Here is a 10,909-nt window from a genome sequence, read left to right on the forward strand (position 1 = left end):
CCACCTTCATTTGAGGTGGTTTTTGCCTCTACAAAAGGAGAATCATCAGATCCCTTTCCTTTCTCAGGAGCTTTAGATCTGCAGTCCTTTTTGAAGTTCCCTTCCTTTCCGCATTTCCAACACACCTTTATAGGTTTTCCTGGAGATTTACATCTCCCACTCAAGGACTTATTTTTGTTTCTGTTATGGGACCTTCCTCATATAGAAAAGGCATATCAATTTTTTCCCTACATATTCTTTCGTCTCACCTCCTTTGACAACAAGGATGAGACTATTTCATCAAACTTCATGGTAGTTGTATTGCTACCTATTACAACAACCAGACTATCCCATGAATCTGGTAAAGAACACAGCAAACTGATGCACTTATCTTCATCTGAAATTTTATTATCAACAGATAACAAATGTCTTATCATAGTATTAAAGGCATTCATATGCTTTGTGCTCGAGTCTCCATCCTTCATCTTCAGGTTATACAAATTTTTCTGTAGGAACAGTTTATTCACCAAAGACTTAGATTGGTACAAAGTCCCTAACTTTTCCCACAAAGGCTTCATTGTAGTTTCCCCTGATATATTCAACAATATTGAATCTAAGATACACAACCGTATTGTGCTCTTTTCCTTTCGATCCAACTTCATCCATTCTTCTGTTGACATTTTTGTTGGTTTAGTACTTAGATCTACGACAATCCACTAATCTTTATCCACCACCAGATCCTCCATCTTGAGCTTCCACAACTCAAAACTCTGATCATTAAATTTTTCAATCTCTATCTTTCCTGATGCAAGAGAATCAGGACTTAGCTAGCAATGTGATTGTATATTCACATGTTGTGTCTAACATGAGATGAATTTCATTGACCTGAGTGGTCAAAATCAGTTTTAGTAGAGAGGGTTGGATCTCTCGAATTTATCTTTACTTTAATTATTGTAATAATTAGATCACTGTATTATTTTTAGAATAGGAGATAAGTTGTTAGGATAGGTGTGTATCAGAGCTTGAGAATAGGGATTTAATGGTTGAGTTGATAAAAATAGAGATTGAGTTGTCAGTGCGGTTAGGATAGGATTTGATCCATAAAAGAGAAAAAAAATGTAATGACAGGGATGATCGGGAATAGAGTGAGTAAGCGAGAGATTGAGTGAGAGATAGGGTTTGAGATTGAAACAGAGGTCAGATAAACTATTGTAATCAAGCCGAGAGGGCCAAGACTCTGTAATTTCTATTTTATTGAACAAATTGACGTGAATGCCCTATTCGGGTGTAAAAATTCCCTTATAATTGTGTATCAGTCTTTTGGACCTTAATCAGGTATTTTTTTCTCTATTTATACATTCTATTGATAAATCCCAGTCGATTAGTTTTAAGGGCTAATACCGAGCTTAAGCGCTAAACCTTTGTTTAAGCATTTTTCTTAAAGGTTGTGTATTTAGCACTTGGGTAGTATTCGGAAAGTGGTAAGCAGTATCTCGCGCAGACAAAAACTAGTAAATGGTATTTCTCAATTTCACGCGATTAACCTTAGCAGGTGACACGTAGCACGAGAAAACCACTTTTCTCGCGCGCTCTCAACCTGATATCGATCGTGCAAGAATTCACGCGATATTGCGCGAGAACCGTTGCATCAAACGGGACAGATCAACAGTGGAGATCGGCCGGGCTAGTTGGTGTGTGATACGACACGATATTCGTTGGATCTAGACAAGTGAGATCAACAGTGCAGATTGAAGTGCTCGGTCTGAGGAAAAGTCAAAGTGGGACCAATGTTGATTGGTCAGGTAAGCGGGATCCTTAGAAAAAAAATAAAATAAATAAATAAATATAAATAAAAATAAAAATAAAAAAATAAAAATAAAAAATACACGTACAAAATCTGTTAATGCGCAACTGATTGGTTTTTAAGTAAACCATTAGTCTAATTCTAGACTACCACCTCATTTTCATCAACTTCCTACGTCATTTCCACTGCTCACCATCTTCTTTCATCACAAGAATCAATCCTACAGATTTCCCACTAAACAACGTATACCATAGACCCGAGCAAAACCCTTCAGCAACAAAGGTATCCCATTCAAGCCGAAACAACTCTGATGCCAAATGTAGGTTTTAAAACAGTACATAAATTACTTGCATATAAATTCTAAATAACAGAAAATAAACAATGGAAAGAACATAAAACATAAAACAAATATACACAGAGATTTTCTCTTGGATTCAAAAACCGGGACTACCAGATTTTTTTTTCATTATGTTCCTTTCAATGTTACATATATATATATATATATATATATATATATATATATATGTTGAAGCCTTCATAAACCCTAATCCATTAACCCTGGATTAGAATATAATTGTAGTTCCCTTGACCGTATCTACAAACTACCATGAGAAGAAAACCATCATGCCCAAAACCATGTACAAAACCCATGCACAAAACCATAGGTAGGTCTATCCACCTAATATAGGTTCCAAAAAAAAAATCTTGAGGCACTGCCCCAGACCCGTACAGGGGGGATCCCGCCCCGCTGAAACCCCCCTGATGCACATGCATAGTCATGGAAAGGATATAACACACACGCAACAATGAGATGTTGTTCATTCATGCAATCAAGTAATTACATGCCTCTTCCACCAAGCCTCCATGGCAACACATTGACAAGACAGAAACTAAGGTAATATGAGTTGGGTTCACACCATAGAGTTGCATTTTCTCAAAGAGTTTGAGGGCCTCCCTGGAAAAACCATGCATTGTATATCTTGTAGTCATGACATTCCATGAAACCAAATTTCATCAAACATATCTCATGCATTTTCAAGGCTCCTAAATTTTGCATACACGTCTACAAGTGCATTCACCATATTGATATTGTAGTGTAGTCCAACTCTAATTATTTCTTCTTATATCTCGATTCCTTGCGCTAAAGCTGCCAAATTCACAAAATCAGAAAGAACGCTGAGAAAAATAGTGGCATCTGGATTAATACCTTTGGTTTTCATTTGATGGTATATTTTTAAAGCCTCTTCATTATGCCCAGTCTATGAAAATCCTACAATCATTGCATTCCATGAGACCAAGTGTTGCTAAGGAATTTCACAAAAGAGATTCAAGAATTCCTCAATGTATCCATTTTGTGCATATCCCGAAATCAATGCGGTCCATGAAACCACAACTGTCTTAGGGATTTTTTCAAACAAAGTGTGTGCATTCTGTAAATTCATTAATTTCGTAGACACATCTAGAAGGGTGTTAACCACAATCAAATCAGACTAAAACTCATTCTCCTTATTTCTTCGTGGATTTCAATACCATGTTGGGGATTCCCTAAATTAGCACATGTAGGGAGAACATTGGAAAATGTGAACTAATTGCATTGAATCTACATTTGTTTCATTAAATTGAACAGTTTTGAAGTCTCCTTAGAGTCAAAAAAAAAAAAAACAAACAAACAAAAATCCATCAATTTAATTGTTTGAACTAAAAAATATTTGCCAACATAAATATCCATTCAAATAAATTACCCCTTATCATAATTAATAAAATATATTTATAATGCAAATAAATTACCAATTATCATAATTAAAAATATATATTTGTGTATAATTGTGTGTGCAACACTACCTTAGCAAACCTATCTTATAACAACCTTCATACATTCAAATTCTCTTACGACAAAAATGCTAATTTTAAAACAATTATCCTGATTTCCCGAAATGGAAGCTGGGATCTTCGAGATCATATAAGCTTCTCAAATTTACTAATTAACAGCACATCAAATTGGGACCAGCGTTTTTCTTTAATTGCAAGTGGCGGTACCATTATCCGATGAGACACGAGGTTGACACGAGAACTCCGCATGCCCGCTGCTTTTTCTTTTTTCTTAACTCATTATTTTGGTGCGCGTGCCCATATCGTCTTTTAATTTGAAATTTATACATTGTGGGGAACGCACCTCGTGCTCACCACACGCACTATCTCTCAGCTTTCCTCCTATTGGACGTCGCCTCCACGTGTAGAAAAGGTTATGAAACATTACCGTGTGTTGTAACGTTTCAAAAATAAAATAAAAGGTAATGATACATAGTCTAACAACTCCAATTTGAATATATAATTTATATAATGTGGGTATAGTTTAAAGATTTTGTATATTTAATTATGCATTGCATTGTATAGTTTAAACATTTTGTGTATTTAATTATATATTTCATCTATTTAATTATAGATTTATTATATTTAGTTTTAAGGGTTAGTTTAAGTGGTGAAAGTTAAATATGAAGTTTTTTTAAATTGTTGATTATAGGTTTGATTCTTTTCAATTTTTTGGGGTTAAGACTTGTAATTAAGATTGATTGTTTGTCTGGTCGATTGATCATGGGTTCTATTCTCTTCGACAACCTTGGAGCTAATTAAGAGTGATGGTTTTCCTCGGCTATCATCTACAAAATGTGGAGTATTATTTTGGATCTTTCGTAATGTCATTCAAAAAAAAAAAATCCTATATCTAGAAACATGCAAGATATACAAAATATATACAAAATGTATAAAATTAATAATGTTAATGTGAAAGGAAACTTGTGATTTTTTTTTATATATATGATTAAGAAGCAATGAAGAAGGAATAATTTTTTTTTTTTAGAAAAACAGTGGGTAAAGTTGTAATTGATGTATTAATTTATAGAAAATGATGGGTAGTGAAAGTTTATTATGTGAATAAACCTAAGGTTATTTTGGAATTAAATTATCAATAATTATTAGGTGGATGGTAAGGTTTTAACCCCAAAAGATATTGTAGAATACTCTTAACTTAGGGGTGAATCTCTATGGTTAAGAATCATGTTATATGTTCTTTTAAAATCATTTAATTTATATATTAATTATTTTTATCATCAATAATAACAATAATAATAATTTAGTTAATTTCTATGATTTTTTTTAAATATCCGAATAAGTGTTTTGATAGTTGATAAATATTTACCACTCATTTAATTTATATAAATACATTACTAATAATTTAATTAGCAGATCACTTTAAAATAATATAAATTATTAAATAATTAATTATCATTTAAATTTAAATGAAAATTGAAACAAATGTTTCAAAACTCTAAATTTAAATAAAAATGGAATTAAATCTTTCAAAACTCTAAACAAAATGAAAGATTGAAGAACTTGAATCTAAAAAGAAAAGCAAATAGTTTTCTAGGAAAAATTATAATTAATTTAACTGATAACTATTTATAAAAAACAAAAATTATATATATATATATATATATATATATATATATATTATTTTTGAGTTGTTAAATTTAATTAGGTTAAATATATTTGAGTGGTTAAATTCATATTTAATAAATGTTTTTAAAATTTAAAATTTGTTTTAAATAATAAAAATTAATAATTCAAACAAAGTTATATTATCAAATGATAATGAAAATGCAATAATTTAAAACAATTTAAAATTTAAAAAGTAACTTAATTTATTTTCCAGATTTTAAAGAGAAAGAAAAAACGTGAAACTATTAAATTTTAACGCAAAACAAAAAACATAAAACAATCAAATTCTATCAAAATTTAGAACAAACAAATAAACAAAAAGTTAGTTTACAATTTGATCTAAAGAATAAAGAATTGGGATTAAGAATTTTCCTCCAAGTTATATCAACACTAGTATAGATCTATTTTAAATACAGATCTAATATAAGTCTAAAAAATCTATTTTTTTTATAAACTGATACTATTTAAATGTTTCCTATAGTTATTTTATTTTTTTTTGTTTGATTATCCAATTTTTATGACAAACAGACATGATTACATATCATACTAAGTTGTAAAATAAACTTTTTAAACTTAATAAAAATAATAAATTAAAAAATTTCATTAAAATGAAAATAACTTCAATTACCAAAAAAAATTCAAAAAAAAATTTGTTGAAAAAGAGATGGAGTAAAATGTCGTCTTTACATTGTTACTTAATCATTCATAATACACGTAATAGAAAATAGCAAATTCTTTCAAAATGATGATTTAACCATGATAAGAAAGCTAATTGGTTGTCCAACCCGCATCCCACTTAGAAGATAAAGCCAAAATGGTCCACGTTCACGCTGATCACACACCAATCCATAAATATTAAAAAACGTATTAGTCCACCTATCTCAGCGTATTGTATATTGTTGTATGAAAGGCACCCATGGAAAAGGTGGTAAGCAGTGTATGGTAATGGCCGTCACAATTAGGAAAGGAAAAGTACATAAACACGCTTTCCTGAGCGTGGAGAACACGCGCCTCTGGGATCCTCTGCCGCACATTTTCAACTCATTTCTTCTTCCCTACTTTGTAATTCCAGCTTCGTTTCCTGTGATCATCTTCAGAGCCAAATGGCTACAATGGGAACGAACTTTATAACAAAAGAAGCCACGGTTACAGAGGCATCCCCATGCTCTGAACAACATGATGTAAGCATTGCGATACCAGAAATTACGAAAGAGAAAGTGAAAGAAGATGAAAGTAGAGATAATTACGAGCAAAGAGGGCAATGGCTTCGGGCAGCTGTGCTGGGAGCTAACGATGGATTGGTGTCAATTGCGTCGTTAATGATGGGAGTTGGAGCAGTAAAATCAGATGCAAAGGTCATGGTCGTATCAGGGCTAGCAGCGCTGGTGGCCGGGGCCTGCAGTATGGCGATTGGCGAATTCGTTTCGGTGTACACCCAACGCGACGCACAAGTAAGGGCAAAAAAGCCGAATACTCCCCAGAAGTCAACCGCGCTGCTTGAACAGATCTCTAGCAATTCCCTCTTTCCTTCTCCCACTAGGGTTACAACAGCAAGCCTGGCTGTATCTACGCCACTTCCTGAAGTTTTAATTTGTAAAAATGATGATGACGATGAGCAACTCCCCAACCCATTCCAGGCAGCATGTGCATCGGCCGTGGCGTTTTGTGTGGGAGGAGCTGTACCTTTACTCTCTGCAGCGTTTATTACCGATTACGTTATCAGAGTTGTTACGATGGGAGTAGCGTCCAGCGTGGCACTTGCGTTGTTTGGCGCAGTGGGAGCTTACTATGGCCGGTCTCCCATGGTGAAGGGATGTTTGAGAGTGTTGATAGGAGGATGGATGGCCATGCTGCTAACCTACGGCTTGCTTAAGCTCTTTGGCGCTTCTACTGCATGACGCACATAAGTGCCTTCAACGGCCACCCGCTTTGGTTCTGTAAGCAACGGTGATTAAGAACATCATCTCGATTTCATCGTTACAATCATATTTCAGTTTTTTAGTATGTTTTCTTAAATGCTCGGGCCAGATGCACTTTTTAACCGTGGGACTATATAAGTGTGGCATTGTCATAATTTGTGTGTAATATCAAGAAGCGCTATATATGTGTGGTTCGGAATGATTTGTATGTAATGTTCGGAAGCTCGATCCAAGTTCTACAGCCAAAATTTGGAAGGAAATACTACCTTCATGTTACTGTTTTTTTAGTTACTTGAGTTTTTGGTGGGTATAATTTTCTTATGATTAGAATAAATGTATTCATGTTTTGGTTAATGCAATCTGTTTTTGATATAATTTTCCTGGTTAGGAATATATGTATTTATGTTTTTGTCTATTAAATATATTTGTTTTGAAAAAAAAAAAAAAATTGTTAATCTTTTTATCCAGTTTTATTTTTATACAAAAACAATATTGGGTTAATTCATTTTAAATTTAAATATTTTTTTAAATCACTAAATATTTTATAATATTTTAAATTTTAAAATAAATTTGCATCACTCAAAAAAATTTAATAAATATATCTTTTAAATTTTATTATCATAATTTCTTTATTTTCTATATAAAATATAAAAATATTTCTTATAAATATATATTTATTTAAATATCTTAAAATTAAGAAAAAAAAAATTGTAAAAATCACATTGGCAACTACCTCTTGAAATCCAACACATCAAATATTTATTTCAAAGATGCAACCGTAAGATTCTTTAACCTATTTGATGTGTTGGATCTTGCTCTTCATCTTTGTCTTGATAATGCAACTGTAAGATTCTTAATCATTGCATCTTTGCTCTAAATATTTGATGTGTATTAGAAAATAGAGAGAAAGCAAAGGGACCCTTTAAACACAACACCAAACAGAGTATGTTTTATTGATCTCACAGACATTACATATATAGGAACGCATCATCTTTCTAGATCCGAGAATGGTGGATCTAAATTACTAAAAATAGCTAGTACATCTATTAACCTAGGAACTCACACAATACAACTCATGACAATTTGAAAGTCATGTAAGCATTACTTCCAACACCCTCCCTTAATGCTTACATGTAAAAAATATAAAAACCCATATTATAACAATAAATCAATCTTTTTCAAATTTGTCTGATATGGTCATCATCAACACCCACATCCACTCTGGAATATTGCAAACACCGCTCTTTCACCACCACATCTTCAAATTGTCACTTGACCTCCATTTAAAATGTAACTACCTTTGACCATTGTTGATGCTTCTCAACCTCCCGAAGCACAATGGGTTAGTCTCGACACTGAACCATCCTATGGAATTGCCACCGTCTGTGAATTCAAGGCCCTCATCAGTGTTATCTAGGATAGCATTTTGGATACAGAATGTCTTCAGCAGAAAATTCTACAACTTGACCTTATAAAACAACCTGTAGTAATGCTCCCGGAGCAGGGCAGGTCACACCAGCTTGACCTTATTAAGAACTGCCTATGAATAATGCTCCTGAAGCACCACGGGTCACATTACTGTATTATAGTTGGCATTTTCTTTGCCGTTCTGCATCATTTGATTCTTACCAGCAACTTCTTTTCACATTAAAATTTCTACCCGCAATTACTCTTTTTTAGGTATAAATTAAAACTCCTCACACCAATCAAATATATCTCAAACCAATTATTAAAATAACCTTAAAATAAAGGTAAAAAAAGTAAATAATAGTTTCACAAATCAAAAAAAAATGTGTCCAATTCATGCGTTGGTCTTTAAAACAATAGCGCAAGAATAAAGTTTTTAAATCAATCTTGTCGTATTCCACACCACCCGTGGCTCGGCCAAATAAATCAAATGATCCACAACTATATGCCGCAAGAATCAAGAGGCTAATCACCACTCTACATGCACAATCTGAGATTGATCGACCTTGTAAATATAACAGATCTACACCCTGCCAATTTGGATTAAACTCCCACAGTGACGCCTCCCCATCGATTTGAATAATGATAAGGCAGTATGTTGAAATTGCACAGTAAGATTCCAGCGAATCACTGCGAGCGAAATCTGTCACTTTGACGAATTACGCAGAAATGGGCTGAGCAATGGTCATTTCCACGACTTTCACAACATGCAAGGTCTTGATCTGCAAAATATTAGTGAATTCACAGATCTTCTATAGGGACACGTCTTGGGCAAATCTATAACAAGCAACCGAAAGTTCTGCAGACGTTCTAACTGCAACACCACTTATAAACATAAATAAAATAACAAGCAACCGAAAGTTCTGCAGACGTTCTAACTGCAACACCACTTATAAACATAAATAAAATAAAATAGAACTATAGATCTACACCCAGGAACACAAAAGACAACTATTTTTTCTACCACATCATAAATTGGCACACTCCTATACTAATATGTACAGAAATAATAACATTGAGGTTTTCTCACATTTTCCTGACCTTTTTGTGAAGAAGTCAAGCTAGAATATGCTCTGATACCATATTAGAAAATAGAGAGAAAGCAAAGAGACCCATTAAAGACAACAACAAATACAATATGTCTTATTGATTTCCCGGACATTACATATATAAGAATACATGATCTTTCTAGATCCGAGAATGGTAGATCTAGATTACTAAAAATAGCTAGTACACCTATTAACCTGGGAACTCACACAATACAACTTGGGACAACTTGGAAGTCATGGAAGCATTACTTCCAACAATATGTTGGATTTTGCTCTCCATCTTTGTCGTGATGATGCAACGGTAAGATTCTTTAATCGTTGCATCTTTGCTCTAAATATTTGATGTGTTGGATCTTGATTTTCATCTTTGTCCTGAACCTCAATAGAGGTTCGACCCTAAATTGTCAATGTGATTTTTTTGGAAATCTTTTTCTTGAATAATGAATCACAAAAGCCTCCAATTTGAAATCTTAAAATTAATTATTCTATAAATATTAAAATCAATTACTTATATATTAAATTTTTATAATCCTATAAATTCTTTCCAAAAAATATATTATTAAATTTAAATTAATTTGATAAATAGATTATTAAAGTACCATTAATATTAATAAACTACAATATTTAAATAATTTTATAAGCCACACATGGGTGAAAATGTGAAGTTGGTTACATTTTTGGGCTTTTTTTTAGAAAAAAATATTATTTTTAAAAGTTCTTCAATTTTCGCAAGCCAAAACAATTTTTTTGTTTAGAATTTCATTTTACAATAAAAATGAAACTTGTCAAAAAAATTATTAGTTTTTTATTACTTATTTAAAAATAAAAAATTATTCACATTTGATATGCCAACCTAGCAATTGTTTGACTGTGTGTTTTTTAAAAATCAAAGGATTCATAACACATCATGTTTTTGAGCACTAGTGTATTCTTTGTTAACTTGGCATTTTTAAAGAAAAAAATTGTGTTGCAGCAATCTAGACATGCTCTACTTCTATATCATTATATTTACGAAACCAACTAATACACATCATAATTATTAGAATTTTGTGAATTGAACCAATATGAAAACACTGCATATTTTGAATATGTTTGGCTGAGCTTCAAATTTCTCAACATATTAGTTATAAACTAAAAATAAAAACTACCCATTACAGAAGATGGATCGATGTAATGAACCATAAATTTTTCATATT

General features: G+C 32.3%; 1 pseudogene; it reads left to right on the top strand.

The window, feature by feature from the left end:
• The first annotated feature begins 6,275 nt into the window (after nucleotides 1-6,275).
• On the top strand, nucleotides 6,276-7,467 carry LOC149154598 (vacuolar iron transporter homolog 3 pseudogene; annotated as a pseudogene).
• Nucleotides 7,468-10,909: the final 3,442 nt, after the last annotated feature.

The sequence above is a fragment of the Pinus tabuliformis genome, chromosome 9 (assembly GCF_031772625.1).
Source record: "Pinus tabuliformis cultivar Carrire ecotype Pingquan chromosome 9, CPIR1, whole genome shotgun sequence".
NCBI lineage: Eukaryota > Viridiplantae > Streptophyta > Pinopsida > Pinales > Pinaceae > Pinus > Pinus tabuliformis.